This window comes from Neopelma chrysocephalum, unplaced genomic scaffold (genome assembly GCF_003984885.1).
Source record: "Neopelma chrysocephalum unplaced genomic scaffold, ASM398488v2 Primary Assembly neopelma1_64, whole genome shotgun sequence".
Taxonomy (NCBI): domain Eukaryota; kingdom Metazoa; phylum Chordata; class Aves; order Passeriformes; family Pipridae; genus Neopelma; species Neopelma chrysocephalum.
In genome coordinates, this window is record NW_020897721.1 from 2,038,607 (window position 1) to 2,059,618 (window position 21,012).

A 21,012-nucleotide genomic window follows, 5' to 3' on the forward strand; every position below is an offset into this window, starting at 1 on the left:
CAGAGAGCTTCAGCAACTCCTCTTTTACTCTCTGATGGGGTCTGGCCCAGGTGTTGCAAATAGTGATGTGGTGGAGTGTGGGAATGAGATGGACCACCTTGGACATTGAGGTGGATCTCCTTGTACACTGAAAGCCCTTTCAAACCTTACCTAGTTGCTATCAGACTCTCTGATCTGGTCATTAAACTGGCCAGGGGTCCATGCTCTTGTTCAAATTAGTGACTTGACAAACCCTAATCTATCTTGGGTGTCAGAGGTGCTTCCCCAAACATAGCCACATCAATAAAAGGTTTTTATGTTTATGAAAACACTGAGGGAGGAAAAAGGTAGTAGAAACATGAATTCTCCAGATACTGCCATATGGAAGGATGAAATGCCCCATCATCAGCTGTCAGCTGCCATTGGATGATCAGAAGACTTTGATATTTAAAACAGACCTTTAAACCAGATGCAGGTTTAGATTAAAAACTATAAACCTGTTTAATTGTTTGGCATTATGCAAGGAACGGTTTGTTTAATTAGAAGGTATTTGGCAACTAGTTAGATTGTAAAATGTTTGACAATATGCCAGTCAGACCCTCAGAGCAATAATAGCAACATCAGACTCGTACGTGTTGTACATTTTGTGCCACATGTGTGGTACATGTCTCCAGTGGGACCATTCCCAAGTGGAATTTAACGGCTGGGGAAGGTGCCAGTTGAGCAATTCAATTATTCTGAAAAATAGCTACTGCACAAGCAAAGTCAGTGAAGGAGTTCCTCAGTCTCAATTCAGGCAGGAACTCTCTAGTTTTGGTCCTCAGGGTCTCCCACTCTTATCCTCTCTGCTGGAGTGCTTGGCTCTGCACACACTGGGAAGCTCTGGATCTTTTTTACTGACCCCAGCATTTATCACTCCTCGGTACATGACTCAAAGCATCTCTCTTAAATCGGGCTTTTAAAGGCCAACTGTCACATCTAGTTGAAAGAGGTGGACAGATAAAAGGCATTGAGATAAAATGCTACTCCTACAGTGCATCAGCTTTTCTGTGGTTGTCAGTGAAGGACATGACACCACAGACACGGGCAGCAGGACACCCACCCCGATATGAGAGAGCCATCCACACACAGACATGTCTGCTCATCTTATCGTGTTTCCTGCACGTGTTCTAAAAAGTGAATGTTAAGTGGATACCAGCACAGTTCTTTGCCTTTTCAGTGAGGGAAGCTGACTCCATTGTATTGAACATGGTGATACAAAAATAAACAGATGGCAAATCAGTAATTTCGCTGATTGGAAATGTGAAAAGAGCAGGTCCTTCGGGGTTATATCAGGTAACACAGCTTCCACTTAGAGGACCTTTTCCTTGTGTGTTTTTTTTCCTGGCCATTCTGAATTTGTTCTAGCAGAGAGAGAAACTGTAACAATGAAAAATACATTGACAGAGCTGCTCAAAAAACATCAGTGCATAGTTTCGTGTTTGAAATAGACAAATTTGGATCCATCCTGGCTCAGTAAAGCATCCTGATTGTAACAACTACATTTTTGGCATGAGAGAAACTACAATTAATCATTTTGATTTCTTTCCTTTTGTTCTTCAGATGCTAAAATATATGTGCCAGTGATAGTGTTCTGATTTGCTGTTTGAACACGAATATACATCAGTCATTACAGTACATTAATGTGTGCATCCTTCCATACTTAACATTATGTTTCAGCATCGAATGGAACGCATTATCTCGAAGTTGATTCTGAATAAAGACATTTCGAAATATTGGAATCCTTTGCAGACTGGAAATTTTGGTGGTTTGGTAAGTTTCTAATTAAAAGGACATATGAGCAAAACATCTACGTAAGACGTAAACATTTGGCTCTATTCTGTTTTCTATTTGCTATCACACTGTTGGTTAATTAATTATTTTTAATATTATTCCCTAAGAGTGTTACTTTTTTGCTCAGTAAGCCAATAAACCCGAGGTATTTGATTTCTACTCCTGCTCTGTGTTACCCATTGTGCTGTCAGCAGGTCCCTTCCATGTTCTGTGCTTACATTCTCTACCGGGAAAATCCTAAAGACCTTGAGAGATGTTACCAACCAAATCTCCCTCCATCCTGCTTTTAAGGATCTACAGTGGCAGAGACTCCAAACCCTTCCCAGGCAATCTATCCCTGTGGTGTTTTTTCCATCCCCTTAACGAGGTTTTCCTCCTGTCTAACCCAAACCACTGCTACTGCAATTTAAGCCCATTATTTCTTGCCTTATCCCCAGTGGATACAGAGAAGAGTTCATTACCTCCCTCTTCGCAGCAGTCTTTAACATATTTGAAGACTGTTATCATGACTGTCTCACAGTTGTCTTTTTCCTAGACTAAACAATCCAAGTTCTGTCAATCTTTTTCACAGAAGTTCTATTTTCAGTCCTTCTCATCTTCTTTATCATTTTCCGCTGGTTTCTCTGTTTTTGTAGCCACCATCCTCTTTTTGCCCCCTTCTTGGTTTTATCTTTGCAGTGGGAATGATTTTTCTCCAGGTGCACATGTACCACTTGGCATAATTCAAACTTGCCATGGTGTGGCATTGCTGTTATGCCCCAGTAAATAACAGCAGCATGTCACAAACCACATTCCCAGAAGTTACTGATATGGCATCAACTCAGCCATAGACATCAGGGCTCTACGTGGAAATATGGAGAGATTAAATACCAATAGTGAGCTCAAACTGCTCAGTGGCATGAAAGGCTTCTTTGCTTTTCTCTGCTTTGGTTTTCTCTTTCTTCTCTTTTTTTCTTTATTTTCAAAGAAGAATTCTAATGAAAAAGTGTTAGAATGAGGTCTATAAGCAAAACTTCTCAGGAAGTTGGTTGCCTTTGAAAATATTGGGAGGCATAGTTTTCTTTTCAGGTCAAAATAGGGATTTTCATTTTATTAAAATCAACTGTTTGAAAATCTGAAATTGCTGGGGAAAAAAAGAATGCCTGGCAAGTATGCCTAAGTATATGAAAACCACCGACCAGGTCTTTAAGTTGTGGTATGCATGCTATTTCCATCTGTGTCACTAGCAAACATTTCAGCAAACTACTCTGATCTAGTATCTAGAGCAACAAACTTTATCACATCTATTCTATTCCTAAAAATACTCCCCAGAATCACCACGAAGTGACAGATCTAACACGCCAGAGGTGACTAACATTTATGGTGTTCCCTTGTACACCAGAACACAAGGTGTCTATTACATAAATCTGGGCTGTTTTTCGTGCCATAGAGATCTTTGAATAAATACAACTTAAAAGGGAAGATAATTATTTCAGCACAAGTCTTAGTACGGAGATTTGGAGAAAGGAGGTAAATATTTATTCCCATACTTATTTCTTGGAAAGCTGTCTCTGTAAAATGTTCCAGGCTGTAAATTCCTCTCTGAAAGCTAGTCACAGGCATATCTCTATCTCAGATAGGTTCAGAGTGTGCTTTTGTTTCAGATAAGGTATAAAAGCTTCAGAGACTTATCTGTCTCCCCTAAAGGTCTTCAATTTGCAAAAGTGAGCTACAAGTATCTTGACAAAGAGCTTCTATACCTGATTTTTTTTCTACTTTTCCTTGCACTGAAATTAGAAGAACAGTGTTTGAGATTATTCCTCCAGCACTGTCTTTCACTGGCCCTGTTTAAACACAGGAAATGCAAGAGAAAGCAAAATTGAGCCACTGGATATTAAAAGGGAACACATGGAGTTATGGGCAAATTATCCCAATGGACCTTCTTTACTGAAACCCAAGTGACTGGGGTCCAGGAGAAACTTGGTTTAAGCTGAGTTGTGTAGGATATCACACACAGCAGGGTCACTGTGACAATCTCTGCATTTCCCTGCCCCTCTGTGGGACATGCTGAAAGCAAAGGAGATTCTGTTCTTTGTTTATTTTTTAATAATGCTAAAATATTGACCAGTTCACCTTTTCCACCAACTACTGTAGTTTCAAAAAGTCCAGAGCACTGGTGTGCTCAGGGCAGGCTGTGGGCAGTTGCAACCCATGGTTGTGTTCATCCAGACATTGGGCACTGCAGCACAACGCAGGCAGTCACAGAGTAATCAGTCCTTTGCCTTAGCATCTTGCTTTGCTGGGTATGGCTCTTAAAATGAAGTTTTCCATGTTTACACTAAAAATAAATACTGTTGGAAAAAGGACATCTCGGGCCTTGGGAAAAAGGCAAACAAACCAACCCAGCCCTTTAAGTTTGTTTTCAGAAGAATCCTGTCTTGCCTCATGGATGTTGTGTTCCCTCTCATTGCATCACTGGCAATGCTGCCTGGGAATATCCCTTTTCTGATGGTAGCCTTGTGCACTGTACCTGCTGCATCAAAACCTCCTGTCCTGAGGTGATCTGAGCTGTATCATGACTGAAAAACCAGCTTCTTTCATTTCTGAATGTAACTGAAAACAGCAATGATAAAACACAGATTATACCCTCAAATTGACATCTAAACTGTTCCTCCTTCCAGGGATCCACTCTCAGAAATCATCTCTGATGAACCTTCTCAACACAACCAGCTGGTTAGCAAAGGAACTGTGGGAATGTCGCTGACATTCATGTTGCTATCATCAGTGTTTAACATTAACAAGGGCTTGGGACCTTTCGCAGATCCCACTCTCTTTGTGAGCACAGAACACATTAAAAAATCATGGTCTCACAGAGCTTGTTATCTAGCTGGCAAAACAAACAAACAAAAAAGCCCATCCCTGAAACCACAGGGAAGGAGGGTTGGAATTGTAAGACAGAGACAGGGTTGGGGGTTTTTTGCAATAAAATTAGTGCTGGGAAATACTGGACCTGTTAATATAGCACTGATTGGGTTACACACAGAGTTTTAGCCTTTAGTTTGGACATATTCAGCTCCAAATACCTATGTTTTACTGGTGGCCAGTACCCAGTGTTTTTTATCAGAGGATCAATTCAATCAAATGCCAGGTAGAGAGAAAACTTTCCCTGGCATCACCATGAGTTCTGTCCTTTTCCTTTGGAGCACCCTTCCTCTGCAGCAGTGGGACATTTCACATGTGGAGTGGGGCAAATCAACTGAAGTCAAGGGGAGAGGACTAGTCATTATCTGTTCATCCATCCCAATGTCAGAGGAGACCTCCTCTTCCTCACAGCTCCTGAAGGGTTCCTGGTAATCAGCAGGACCTTGTGCTTTTCCTCCTGGCGTCAGCAACTTTCCCCTTTTATCACATTTGTTGCTGACTCCTTCCAGTCTGCTGCTCCTTGCAGCTGTCTGCCAAAACCAATATTCTCACAGCTGCCAGAGGCAGCTTAGACTGGCACGTCATAAAAGGCAGCAAGGGCCACATTTCCAGATTAAAATAAACCCAGCCACTTCAGCGCCTTCTGACAATGTGTTTGACATGCCTGTGCTGTGGCCTCACTCCTTGGCTCTGACAGGACACAGGCATGACCATGGCAGCTCACATGGGCATCTTGCTCCTTCTCCATGCACCCAGCAGGAGTGGTCCTCAGGATGACACAGTGCTGTAGGCCTAATCCTGCTCCTCCCTCATTCCTACCTTCTTTCCTTGGAATTACAGAGGGCTGTAGTTGAATACCAGACTGTTGCCTTTGGTAGAGCTTACCTCCTAACCTTTCCATGACAATGTGCATGTACTGTTACTGTATTTATTACCACCTTCTGATACTGGTAGGCATAGGAAGACCTTGGTCATTACAGTAGGATACATCCTATTTTAGAAGGAGGTTATTCTCTGTGTCCATCCGCAAGTAGTAGCAAAAGAGAAGAGCATCTCTACACATTCCCAGCCAGCACTACATTTTTCTTTTCTCAGAAAAAAATGATGAAACTGGCACAACAGCCTGCAATTCCAGAAGACAGGAATTCATAACCCAGGTGGTCCTTTCCTATTTGCCGTTCCAAAGAAAACTTCGGCTCGAGAACAATGTCTAGCAGGAAAGAAATTCAGTGCAAAACAAAAAGAGCAAGCCCTGGGAAGAACAGGATAAACAGTGCCTGAACTTTCTGCTTTGGCTGAAAAATATACTCACAGCTTTGAAGGCATAAGGCCTCTTTGCTTTTTTACCTAAGTTGGTCGGTAAAGTCATTTGAAATACTCTGGGGAAAGATCCCAGGGCACGTGTTTATGGGTCACTGGGGGTGAAAACTCAATCTCAGGGTAGCAATCAGTGTTTACTGGAAACTCATCTTGCAAGGACACAAGCTCCCTCATGTCCCTCAGCCTGCTAATAAATGGGGGCACACAGTGTGGCACACACCAACCCCTTCTAGGGATCAGCAGTGATCTGGGGGCCTCTCTTTTATCTGTTTCTGCTTCTGACACCATGAAGCAGACACACTGTTTCGGGGCAAATGCCAGACTGCCTTACTGCTTATTTTCCCAAATTTCTACCTCACTGCTGTTCTCTCCATTGTCATATTACAAACGAGTTGACAAGTTTGCAGCATCCCTCCCTGCCTCCTCCCTTTACCTCATGCTAGGATGCTTTAGACACAGAGGATGGTTTGTAGGAGCAGTGAAACTCTGCAGCCACCAAGAAGCATTGTTCCAACCTCTAGACATTGTTCCAACCTCTAGCCATGAGGATGCTGGCATCAGTGCTGCTATGAAAAGCAAAATCAATCAAAATCCACCCAAATTTGATCTCAGGAAATTAAAGATTGCACCATGTCTGGAGCTAGAATCTGGTTTTCAACATAGCAATGTTGATTAATCATATTTAAGGACATTTCTATCAGCTGCAGTTAGGGCATTTAATCAAGAAGTTGTTTAGTCTCTCTCGTTCTGCCTCTCCCTAGACCTCTTAACTTTTGGGAAAATCTTTGGGGATTTGTGTTCCCTGCCTCTTCTGAGGGTGGGAAACATATCTTGGGCTAAGTAGTTTATCCATTCATAGGATCTCTATAAAATGATGATGGAGTTAAAATGGTGCAAATACATTGTTAGATGCATCATCCTTACTCAGAGCCATACAATTTTCTCAAATTTTAACACACTTATAAAACCAATGAGATGAGTCTTTCTCTATAGGTGCCTGTGTCTCTATATTGAGCATGGAAGGAGATCAAACACTACTTAGATTGGATGTCTAAATTTTGCATGGGTAAAGTCACTGCCAGTGTGAAAGCAAAGGCCCTCATAAATCTTGGCTGTGGAAGCCAAGAATATTATGGCTTTCAATCTATCAGCTGTCATTTGTATGCTTCATTAGCAAACAACTTTCTACTCTTTTTTTAACATCCTGGAGCTGTTTCTTAATTTTTGAGTGAAAAATTTTCCCATGAAAAGGCATTCAGAAGTCTTCCTTAGGAAATGTTTGATTTTTAGAGGGCTTTTTTTTTTTTTGCCAGGAAAATGAAGATAAAATATTTCCCATCAGTATTGCACTCTGTATCAGCCAACGTGTTCCTCACGGAAGATGCAGTTCTGAGCTTGTCATGACCTTGTCTTCTCCTTGTCTGAATACCATCACCCCCCAAAACTTTGAAGGGCAAGCAGTTAGTCAGTGGCATGTCTGGGTTCCTTATGTAGCCAGTACAGTCAGCAAAGTACCTGCAAACACGCAGTGATCTGTTGTATGTGAGCTGTGGTGTTCAGAATGAAAAGACTTGCACTCCAGACTGGCTCATCCCTCTCATTTTGGAAGACATTTTAGACAACTACAGCTATAAGAAATTAATCTCAGCCTCCTATGCCTGAAGTGTCCCAGTGTCTCAGGATACTCCTTACATTTTGAGAAATAACTGAAATCTGATAACACCCTTTTATTCTACTGGGGGAAACATTGGTACTCTCCTCTTCTGCTCTGACATGGGATAAAACAAGTATGTGAATTTCCCATGAGTCAGATATTTTTTTCCCATCCATTGCTATTTTTTATGCTGTGATGCTATATGTGGAGTTGTACAAGAAGGAAAGATTGCCAAAAATATCAGCTCTTCCCAAACAGCATGACAGATACAATATATGCAATACAGATGGAAGACGGCACAGTGCAGACACTTTTATAGCATGAAGATTCTCAGCACTGTCAAAAGCAGAGTGCAAAAACAATAGGCCTGACTTTCCTCCCATCTGTCCTGGTGTAAATCAGATATAAACCCAGGAGGGCTGCACCTCTATAAAACCAAGAAGCGAGACGAACTAAGAACTGGACCCATCTCACCTTCTAATCCCTGTAGTAATTCAAGTTAGCACCACATTACAGACCAACTTTTATAAAAGGCAAGAGGAGAAATGGGCTTTAGTTTTATGTGGAAATTGAAGGTTTGCTTAAGTTCTTGTCCTCCCCTTTTTATATGCTTACAGCTTCTGAAACTTAGCAAATCCAAGTTAGAAAAATAGCTATTCTTTCAGGAAAAAGCTGCAGCACCTTCACAACAATACTTGTAATCTAATCACTGCTGTACAGGTTCCTCCTCAACTCCTGTTTCTCCTTCTCTCCAATACTACAGAAAATTTTTGCTGATCCTCAGACTGTTACAGTTCTTAACCTACCAGAAGTAAGATATGAAACTGATACACAAGCAACATGAAAAGAGATGACTGAGAAGGGGAGAAATAGTTGTCTGTAAAGTCATGATTAATTTGCAGAAGATGAAAAGTGTAAAATTATTCACAGTCTTCCAACATAAGAACAGGAAGGAATAAAACAAACTGGAAAGCTGAAGATAGTTAAAAAAAAACCAAACAAAAAATAAACCAAAAAAGCCAAAAAACCCACGAGAAAAGTGGTTCTTCAAAGAGCATGTATGTAGTTAAGCTGTGGAAATCCTTGTCACAAGAGATTGTGGAAAGTAAAGGTTTGCGAGAGCTCAAAAACTGATTTTGGGGAAAGAAGCCCAAATCTACCAAGAAATGTTAAATGCTTCAGCACAGGAAGTCACCTGAACCATGCCATGCCAAAGCCTGAGGGGTATTCTGTGTAAATCTGCTCCCTGGATCATTATCCTGGACATTTGATGTAGGCTGAACAGAGGGATGGACCATTGGCCCACCTGCACACAGTTGTTCTTGTGTCAGTACATGGGATGGAGCCTGCTGGGGCAATGTCTGCATCTCCTGATCTGGGAACGGGTATGACTGCAGAATCCACATGTTTTTCCAAAAAAGACTCTTGACTTGTGTTCATCCCCAGATGTCTGGCATTGCATGTTGCCTATCCAGCAAGCCGGTTGTAGGAGACCTGGCCGAGTCTCAGGTTCACAGGGTAGCTTCCTTCCTTCCTTCCTTCTTGATCCTGTCAGTCCCACATCCTGCTCTCAGCTGCAGAGTGACTCAAAATCCTTTTGACAATCCTTCAAGGCTGTGGCCCAGAACCCCAGCATTTAATTATCATGCTATCCAAGCCATTTAAATCATGGATGAAGAAAGAACAAAGTGAAATCTGCTCTCTGAGCCCAGCTGCACACATAATAGAGGGGTTTTACAGCCTAACCCCAATGGGGCATTGCAAACCCTGGTTGACTTAAGAAGCCAGAAGATATTCTCCACAGGAGAGAGTGCAGTTCTGGTATAAAACCCATCTGGATCACTGCAGAAGGAAACAAGGCAGATGAGAAGAAATATATGGGACATAGCTAGAGGATGAAGGCATAAAAACTGGCCCAAGCAGGATTGCAGCAAATTTCCCAGTAATGCAATATCGTCAAAATGAAATCCTTCTTGAAAGAGAGTAGAGCACAGGATTGGAGAGCTAAGGGTCTGTGCATGCCGGGGAAAGGCCAGATGACTGACTTTGCAATGCCTGAAATCAGACATCTGTTAAGGATTGTACGTGACAAACTCTTTAAAGAGAGTTAATGAGGTCACTAGAAATGGTTCAACACAATAAATTTAATGAGGCAATAAAAATAATTAGAAATGGCCTGGCTTGTAAGAGTTTGGATCTGAACTTCCTCACAGTTCAGGGCTGTTTGGATTGAAGGCTTTTGGCTTGACCCATTACAGACGAAGAAGTGAGGAAATAAACTGGAATTCATATCTATTCTCTGCCTTTTACATGGCTGGATGTGTTTTCAGGGCATTGTTTAGCCTCTCATTTCTTTATTTATAGGAATCACTGAAATCATACAACCCATACAACAGCTTCATTGATTGAATCTAAAGTAACAGGTATTTAGATCCTGTGACATTGAAGACAACAAAATGCTAATCAGGTAGCTGGGAAGAAAGATGTGAAGTTAAGAATCATTCTGCCTCCAACTCTCTAAAATTGGGATTTGGCTGTCAAATGTACACAGTAAAATCCACTGGGTAATTCATCTGCTCTTCAGAAATTGCAAATCCATTAGTGTCTAGCCCTTAATTACCATCTTCATTGGCCTGAAAGTTTTCCAGAGTCTGGAGTTAGGTGACAACACAACTCAGAAGTATTTTGTCTATGGAAATGTATCTATCTCCCACCTAGAACTCTGCTGTGATCTGGCAGCAGCTACAAAGACACAGCTACCTAAAGCCTTAGAGACTCATGAGCCATTAATATTAGTCTTAAGCACAACAAACTCATTTTAATAGGATGATGTGTATTGGTTAAAGAACTTCCCTGCAGTGGTAGTTCAGATTTCCTGAAGGTAACCCTAGAACCTGTATCCATCCTCTGGGACAAATGTTCTGGCCACAAGATTGTTACCACTCTGTTTTTTAACAAGAACCAGCCCTGATCAGGAATCTTTGTGAAAAGAAGCCTTAACAAATGCATCCTGAATGGAGATATGTCTTTATAGCATGTTGGTCTTCTTCTGTAAAAGAACCTGTAAGGAGGGAGCTGGATCTCTGCAGGTGCAGAGAGGGATTTGCCACTTTACACTGGCAGAAGACCCTTAAGTGTCTACTCTCAAGGTTTGGATTACACTATAAACAGAAGATGAGATTTTTGATATGGCTGAAATGCTAAGTTCTAGGTATCTAAAATAGATAGACTATTGTCCTGAATTAATACCTATATATATTTCACTGTAAATTACATATGCATTAAGTCAGTTCAGTTGTTACTTCTTGGAGAACAAAGTGTTCTCTCATGCATGGGACAGCTCAAACTGAAGTTAAAGGTGGAAATTGTGTTTCATTTCCTCACCTGTGCTCTGCAAAAGTCTACAATCCTGGCAGCCCTTTCTGGTGACTACCTATCTAGGTATTGTTACCATACATGGGTAGGCTGAGGAACTGATATCTTAAGAAAGAGAAAAAATAATCATGAGTTTGAAGATGGGCAGCTGAATTGCACACTGCACATTTCAGCCTGCTGTAAGTGCCCATCTTGTGCATGTGGCACAGCCTTCACTCAACAATCAACTTCAAGCTATTGATCCATTAAGACCATGTTCTTCTTATTTCAGGTATTAACACAACCTGCCTCATGCTGCATCTGGAATGTGGGCTGCCTTGTGTGCCTGATCAAGGCTTGGAGGCCCAAGTTCCCAAGGAAAGAAAGCTGATTCCAGGTTTTAGTGGGTTTGCTGAACCAATTGGATAAAGAGAAATCATTAACTCCTCAGCACAATGACTTTTGGACCCTGCTGTTGTCAAGAAAAAAACATAGCTAAAGCCAATGCTGTATCCAAAAACAGCTGAAGCCAAGGGGAGCCCTTTCATACCACTGATTTAAAGGTACCATGTGTCAAAATCTGAAATGTGCAGTGGAGACGTGTCCCCCCTTGTACAAATGAGACTTCTCTGAGGCAATAACAAGCTCTTCCCACAGTTGCCTGGTTACCTTTTACTTGCTTAACTTCTATTGCTGTCTCTTATTGGCTGTTTAATCCCACAGCACCAACCCTACCACTACCTGCTCTCATATTCAAAAATGATGATCACATTCAGGATGATGTTGGATTCAAACATGGAGCAGGTAAATAATGCTGTAAGATCTGTGAGCACCAGGGGCAGCAAAGGAAGAACTCAGTTGCCTCTGTAGGCCTGCAGGACTGTGCCAGATCCCCATCCATACTGACAGTCCGTGTAGGAGGATTACTTGGGACCAGAAGGGCACAACTTAAGCAACTCAAGCCAATGCTCCGCAGATTCAAAACTAAGAACCACCAATCTTGAGCCCAGGAGCCATCAGATCATTGAATGGAACACTTTTCCTCATGAGTGGAACACATGTTTATTTTGTCACATCGTTTGTAAATCTCGAGTAATGGTGTAAGATTTTTATCTACAACTTTTTTTTTTCATGTTGGGTTTTCGACAAGGTAAATGAAAATCCATCTCGCTTGGCTGAGTTACAGAGCGTAACTTCAAGGGCATTCTTTCATTTCCAGCCTTCTGTTGCTTTTGACATAAATCTTGGGAGCTGGACTACTTAGAAAGCAGCAGGACCCCCCAGTCAACATTTCCTATTTTTTCCTTTCAAAATATTCTTGTTTTCATTATAAGGTACTCTCAGAAAGGGGAAGGTTTTATTAATTTTTTTTGTGTGCTACAAATGTGAGGAGATCAAGAGCAAAACTCATGTCAGACAAAATCCATAGCTGCTAAAAGTGATCCATTGAGTTGTGCTACATTTTGCATATGTGTGTACTTAACCTCCTTGTTGCTACAGGATTTTTTGTTACTCTTTCTTCCCCCTCTTCCAGTGCTGATGGAGTTTTAAGATTCCAAGGCTAAGATATTTTAAACTTCAGTATTAACTGTATGTTTCCTCTGGGATATGCTAGGTAAAATAAATGCTGATTTTCTTGGCATGTTCTGCTAAGATTTTATTGGTATCAACATTTTCTCTGTCTCAGGTCACATGGCAGCAAAGTTCTTCCTGAAAGTTTAACAAAACCCACAGTAAGAAAAAGGCACTGTCCTCTCATTTTAAACCATTATAAATTTGACTCTAGGCAGTAAGAAATTAGGGGAATTATTCCAATGTGTTTATCTGCATAGAAGAATCAAACATGGGAAGGTATGGACCAGGACCCTGGCAATCAGAGTGTTAGAAAGAAACAAAATATAGAAGAAATATATCCTCTCTAAAGAAATATTTGTGTGCTCACACAGATATGCCTCAGTGTGTGAATATATGCACACATCAGGCAAAACACGACTGAAAAGCATCAGTGTGAAAACTCTTCAGAAAGGGTATGACAAAGAGATCTGACATGTCACTCTTTTATGATGTTCCCAGGCTGCTTTTAATGCAGTTGTAATACCAGGCTACAAAAGATGATTTTGAATGTAATGTCTATTTTGGGCACATGCACGTACACAGAAATGTTAGAAAGGGTGTCCATGAATTTGTGTCTTGTTCTAAGACCCACCTACCCTTCAGTGATATGTCGTACAGGTTCTCACAATTGTCACCACTGAGCTTTCCAGGCCCTCTGTGATTTCTGCAGCCAAGTTGCTGTGTTTAGTGGGTTTTATGGTACCACATGTTCTCATGTCATGCCTCAGATTAAAGGCATAACTATGAACAAGAACCCATGTGCATGTGGTATCTCGGGTTCACAAATGGAAAGAAGGAAATCCAACTACTTCTTCTGTTGGGAACTGCCTGTGGGAGGCAAGACTAGGGGCTGAATTTAGACATAAATCTGTTCCCAGTTAGGTGGGAATTCTCATATCTTTTATCTTGCAGTAAGAACATTTCAGAGGATGATGTTGTTTGAGAGTCATTAGCAGATTTAAAAAAGAACAAACACAACAAAGAAAACCAAAAAGCAACTGTCCCCCTCAAACCTAATCAAAGCATCTTAGTACTAAATTAATGGCAATTCATTTGACTATGTAAACTATCTTACTTGGAAAAGATTTTGAATTTTGAGGCTGGACTATAAATACTTCACACACCTCTCCGTATAATCAGCTTTCAGCCAGGGTCTGAGTGAATAACTGACCTGTTTCAGCTCACCTTCCCATCTGCTCAGCTCTGCCAGTGCTGTCTGCCTTAACATCCTGCTCTGCTGTTTCTCTAAAAACATCACCATTCACTACACCCTGTTAGGTCCTTTCAGAAGGCTCAGTCTTTCAAGGATGCCTTCAGTTACTCTTCTGCTTAGAGATTATGTAGTCTTTCATTGGAAAGGGAATATTTGGAGACTAGACAAGTCTGCCTGTTGGAAATTAATTTACAGCCACTGGTACAGGAAGCACAAAGGTGTAAATTTGTGATGGGGAAAGGGAAATTTACTATATTTAATTTTATTTAGTTTAAAGACGATAGGAAGTCATATGTGCTTCTCACTCCTGTGGTCAATATCTTGGTGGAGGAAGATTTCTTATTGAGTGATCTTTGGGAAAGGGACTTCTTAGGGCCTTTCTCACATAGTGGAAAAATATCTAACAAATTTCTGTTAGAACAGCAGTGACATCACAATAGAAAAAAGCTCCACATGGGAATTTTCTGGAAAGAGGTCTGAAAGAATTTGTAGGAGGTGGTAATAAAGGAATCTTCACAGTCAATATCCACAATTTATCATGTTGAGAATGAAACCTTACATGTAAAACAGATTGGGTGAGAAAAAAAGAACCAACTTGACAACACTAGTCATCGAGAACTCTCATGCCCAGGAGTAGACTCTTCCATCATGCAAAATTGTTCTAGGTTTATTTGCAAGTGTCAAAGCCCTGGGCAGGATTGGATGCTTGTGTCTAGATTGCCTCTCACAACGGGACATCTCTCATTCATGCTCACAAGTACTCTGAAAGTTTGGGTGTCCCTATGTGCTCATGAATGACCCCACGTGCATTAACCCTTTGGAAGTTGCTGTTGGAATGGTAATTGAGGAAATCACAAGACTGCATTATTTATGGAGATCATCTGGTCTCACAGTTCACTATGCAATATGGAAACAACATGTAGCTGGATATCAAAGGCCATGACATCTGCAGAGGGCCACATCTTTTTCCAATATCACTGTTTTGAGTGGGGAAAAATGTCTCCTTTTTGAGCTCTCCTGGATCACTGATTTGACTCAGAGCCTGGAAGGAAGGTCTGCAAATCAAAAGGTATCAGTGAATGGTTTGTGAGTTATTTTGTGAGCAGAGTACAGATCATTAAAGCCAAGTTCCCTCCTGTTTCTAATCAATTCTCCTATAATTTAATCTCTTTACAGCAAGAGAAAATACAGAATGAGGGAATGGCAGAGTCTACAGAGTGATGGTCATGAAGAAGAAACAAAGAGTAGTTGGTTCTGGCCAGGCCTGGACTAAACTCGAGACTAACTGTGTGACTGACAAAATACAGGTAGGTCTGAACTCAGTTAGCACATTCCTTTGTGATAGGGAACATGGTTTAAAATGGTAGAAGCAACACAGGTCTGAAGAAACCCAGTGATGTGATTTGACTCACATCAGTCCCTAATTTGCTGTTTCTACATAAGATCACTGGGAAACACAGTGGAGTTGTCAATGTGCTTCTGTTGCCCGTGGCAAAGAAGCCGCGCCCTTGACATGCATCATCCGGAGCTCTGCTCTCTTTATAGTTTGAGTCCATGTGGTACAAAGGCAAGGCTGGGCAAGTTGAGGAGAAAATAAAGGCAGGCCTGTGGCATATCCAAAAGGGCCACAACCCTGCCTATATTTCTGAGCATAACCATTTCATGGAAAGAACAGCAGAGACTTACTCAAATACCAGGCAGTCCTGATAGATGCAAAGAGTTCCCAAGTTCCATAGCACTGATAAAGCAGGCCAAAATTTGTTTCAGGTTTTTACTTTTCTTCTTGGCAGCTTTGTTCTCCTAAAAGAGATAGTGAGAAAAGCCATGTAAGTCGCTGCAGAGCAGACAGAAGACATGCTGTTCCTTTTGTTTGCTTATTCCTTCGTGACTATGCCAAAAAAAGATGTGGAACATGTTACTTTGCAAATTCTTCCCTGAGAAAGCACTTGACTGATGCTGAAATATGGCTACTTGGCTTCCTAGTCTGTCAATTGTGATTTACCACTTCTGTGCTCTCAGTTCATTTCTAGAAGCAAAGGCAGCAGCTATAAAGGCAGTAGCACAGATACAATGAAGCTGAGGGTGGCTTTAGGATGTGATCGCATTGCAGTACAGTAGTCAGTTGACTTATTGGTAGAGGAATTCCTAGAAAAAGAATAAAATGCTACTTGCCCCCCTTTCTTTCTGACTGTTGGAAAAAAGAGCTTTCTTCCCCTGCACCTCTGTTTTCATCACAGATGTTTGTGCCCTGGTGAATTTTCTTCAGTGCTTTGATGACCTCAATTTCAAAGGCTGCAGAGAGAAGTCTTTCACTTCTCTGAGACTTTCCCACTAACAGATCTCTCTGTTAAGCTATTTTATGTCCCCATAGCTTCCTTTCCTTAACTACACTGATTCTATCTTCTCAAACTGCATGAAATCATTCCTTTTAAATGAGATTTTTATTTGATATAGAAGGAGGGGAAGGAGTCCCATGCATGCATTGTCCCATCTTCATTCTGTGGGGGGTTTTTTGGACATACCCAAAGACCATTAATGCTGATAACACTGTACTTCTATGTGGCATTTCTTGCCCACATTCATGTGCTCTTGGCCACACACAATGCAACTGCAGTGTTGAATGCATTATAAGCCATAGACAGAGATGGAAGCAGGAGGATTAAAAAAACAAAGGTTAAATGGAACTGTAGATAGATTTGACATCCCAACATTTCCTTATCCCTCAGCAGACACATTTATTATTTGTACATTTCCAGCAGTGTAGAAAATGCCTTTTCCAAATACCATGCATTGAAAGGAAGATAGTTTGACCAATGAGGGGGATCCCAATATAATCTGTTCAGCTCAGACCTTCAGCTCTGAAACCTCTAAGACATGAATATTTTACATGTCTAAAGTTATGCTTAAGAAACATGTTAAGAAACAAAGGTGGCACCCTCTGCCAGGTTCAGATTGGATATAAAGGCCATATTACTGTCATCTAACCCAGAAATGATGAAGTCTCCAATCACTGAGGGGCACAATGCTAAAGCAGTCAGCAATCAGCCTCAACAGGCTGGATGAGAAACACAGACAGCTCTGTTTAGAAGGGAACTCTTCTGTGTTCAAACATCTTGAGTTCCTCCAACTTCTAGAGGTCTTGAATTTGACACTGCTGCAGTATGCCTCAGCAGGTCCTTCTGCTAACCACAGAGTGCTTTGGATGGGCAGTGCTAGCTTTGAAGCTGGCAAAAGCCTGGAAACTTCACATGAAACAGGGCAGCCTCAAGGAGGAGTTAAATACACAACTGCAGTCCTTTTCCTGACAGCAGAATAGAACTAATCACCATTAGTCACACTTGCAGAACAATTAATCCATTTTTCCTTTGCTAAACAAATGCAATTTGCAAACCCAAACCATACAAAAGGGTGGAGGGGTTTTAACACATGCCAGTTGGATTTGGTTTGTGTGTCTCCAGATGGCAGCGAGAAGAGAACAAGGCTACATTTCTCGGCGTGAACAAGAATCTCCATCTGCAGCCTCTGTACACCACAAAGCCTGTGACTCATCCAACTGCTTTGTACTGGCTGGGCTACTGCTGGGTTTGTGTAACCATGTCCTCTCAGGACTGGGTTCCTAAGTGCCTCAATAGGCCCAGATCTGCACATGGTTAAGTCAGAAGAAGACAGATCTAAGCATATTAGGGATCTTTAACCAAATGTGCCAAGAGCCACAGAGTTCAGGATTCAGTTTCTGTCCCTGAAAGCCCATCTGCCCCAAAAGCTCTTGGGATAATGCCCAACACAACTGACTGACTTTCCTGCCCATGTGTTTTATAGTCAGATTGCAGAATGCTTTTTAAAATTTTAAAAGCATTTGCATTCCCAGAAATGGGAATGAAGACAGGTCATGACCATCTATACAGACTGATCACGGATGCCTTTCTCATCTCTTTTCTTCAGCAAACTGTCCCTCCCATTTTTGTGCAGGTCACTACAGAAAGGAGATGTCCCCACACTTTGTGTGACCTGCCCCCTCTGGATGAGAAGCTTCCCTGCAAATGAGAACAATAGTTCCATACCAGTAGAACCACCAGATAAAGGCAATGATGTAACAGTCCTTCCTAATACTCCTCTAACACAAAGTACTGAAATAGTTATGAATTATTTCATAACCATGAACTTAGGTGAGTGCAAATCTCTATCCATGAAGGTGCATCACTTCCATAGACATTTGCACCCCTGTCCCATTTGTATGTTGGTGAACTCTGCTGAAGTCATATAGTGGAACGGATCAAACAACATCTGGTTTTCCAGCTCTACTCCATCCAAGTTTTGTCTTTGGTAACCCATTCTCTTAACACCCAGATTTTCATTCTTCCATGAGAAGCGATGAGTTTATATTTTTCTGTGCTACTGTAGCTTGAAGGAGTCTATTCCTGACTCTACAATCTTCAGAGGTAACTCAGGATGAAATGAAATGAATAACTGAAATAACATTTTTATTATCTAACCATCTGTGATGGACAAAAGCAGAACAAGAGCATTAGATAGAAGAAGAGTCTGAACCTCTTTCTTTCAGCACTAGCTTAGTCTTTAGACCTGGTTACCTCCACAGTAAATGGCAATCTCCCCATATCAGAGATGTATGAACGAAGAGTTTTTAGGTTTCTTTGTTCTTGGGAGATACAAGTGGAGGAAATGTGGGGAGAAACTTGACAGATACACATTTATATATTTGTAATACAGAAATATTATCACCTACCATGGAGATATCAGGCCTACGGACTATGTGACTGCTGTCTAATGTCCAGCCTTTTGAAGTGCCAACCAACTACCATCACGAAAGGGATGGACAACTATATATGACTGTTGTCCCCACTCTCTGCTCACTAGCTGCTACAGAATAGAAATTCACCCTAATTTCCAAACCCAGAAAGGTCAAAACTACTTCTGGGTGCTACTGGGAGCCTGCCAGCACATATCACATAACTTCAGGGTTTAGATGGTGGGGCTTTACTCTGCTCACCACTACCCGGGAGCACAGTGCCTATGGGAATTCATGCCTTGGTCGGTTTTACAAGCTCTGAATGCATAAGGCTGAATTTATAGAGTTTTCTTATTGCTGTTTTTTCAGTATAGTGGCTCCCTCTGTGAGAAGGGAGGCAAACAACTAGCTAGAACATTATAAAGTATTGTATTTATTGGGTCCTACAGTCATCAAGAAAGTGGGAGGCAGAAAAAAATATCCTCTCAGGAGAGATACAGATTAGACTTTGAGTCAGTCCTGCAGCCAGCTGTTTTAAAAGTCCCCAAAACAGGCTTAACTATTTAAAAATGATTTAGCTGGTGAAACTGCACTGTATGAATTACTTGGTGGAATTAAGGAGATGAGAATGATGAGGAAGGAGTGAGGGGCTTTATCGACTCAGCACTAAATGTTCAGCTGAAAAAGGGAGGGCAGGCAAGACAGCTCAGAGATGCCTGTGATTTCCAAGCGATCCGTGAATGTTTATTGGGACGTCATGTCTCTGACCCCGGAATGGGATGCAAGCCAATCTGTATAAAAAGATACTCTTATATTCCTGGCATAGTTTTGTGGTGAGCAGAATCTGCTGTATGTATATTTTATGTTTCAGGTTGCAGGGCCCTGTGTGGGAGTTTTATATAATGTCTTTTAATATTTATTTGGTTAAACTTTACAATTATGATCCTTAGAGAAAATGATTCTCAGATGCTGGATCATGCCTGTATAATTTGAATGAGATTATGCACACAGAGACAATCTCTTACTCATACACAGCAGCATCTCTATCATGTGCATTCCTCTAGCCCTTCACTTCTAAATATCTCTGATAATATATTTATCCTCACAGCCAGTAAGGGTAAACCAGTGGCAGTTTGATGTGGCAGATTGATGCACAGACACATTGGCAGACAGTGCCTACACTTATGTGTCTCCCTGGGGTCCCTGTGGTTAGTGAAGACAAACTGATATGTTCAGAAGGTGTCTGAGACGACCAAAGACCAAAACTGCCTGTGGAAGGTAGAAACTCCCAGGAATATTTGCTCGTTCCCTGCAGAACCAGTAAAGCACAAGAGCTTCAGCAGCTGATGTCAAGATATCTATGTCCAGACAAAGCTAAAGTCAGCTCTGTAAGTGATTTTTTCTCCTCAGAGTTCCTTGCCTCTGTCTTCTCTGCAAGGATCCCCATCTACAGATCTGACTTGTACCAGGGAACGTGTGCCTGCCATTGCCTCATTTCAGACAATGGCCCTAGAGCACTTGAGAGGACAAGTGAAAGTTGTCTACAGTTAAAAAAGTAATGTTCAAACTGGAAAGATGAATGTAGGAGAGAAGACTATGTTGGTTGACAGGATGAAGACTGAATAAATACAGCCATGGGTGGAAGAATATTTTAGCTAAATACCTACTCTGGTGTATATTACAGCAGGAGGAGGGATGGTCTCCAACACGAAGAAGAGCCTTTGTTTCTTAACCATTCCAGACCACAGAAACTGGAACAATTTCCTGGTAGAATGATGGTCAAACAGATCTGAGAGTCCTCCACCAGTAATGTGGAGACACCAAAAATATTCCAAATGTTATCCCAGCATGTTAGTCTGCTTCCTGCTGTTTCCTTCAGTTCTAAACTCATATCATCACAATTGTGTTCACTGGGAAAAGCTTTCAGTGTTGTGCTTCACCCAGCAGTATCTTCCACGTGGAGCTCCCCAATTTCTGAGCAATTCAAAAATTGCTAAGAGGCTAAATTAACGATAGTCTACTCTTCTACCTCTTTATCCCATATATAAATATACCCAAAAGGTTAAAGGCAGTTATTGTATCATTTTAGGTGCATGAAGAAAAGAACTGGTCAGAGGTTGAGAGATTAAACTATGTATGGGCTGGATTTGTTTGCTGGTGGTTGAACCAGCTCAGATGAATGACGAGACAAACGTGTGCCACACAGGCCACCAAAACTGGAGTGCCTTGGAGCAGGCCAGGGCAGGCAAGCACGTGGGTCTAGTCACACCAGTGAGAACAATAATGTCTTTACCGTTCACATGTAATCGGAGCAGCCAAAGATCTGTCAGCACAGTAGTTCTCATTAAACGCGAGCATTTGCCAGTGGTGAGTGGAACCTGGCATTTCCCAGGCAGA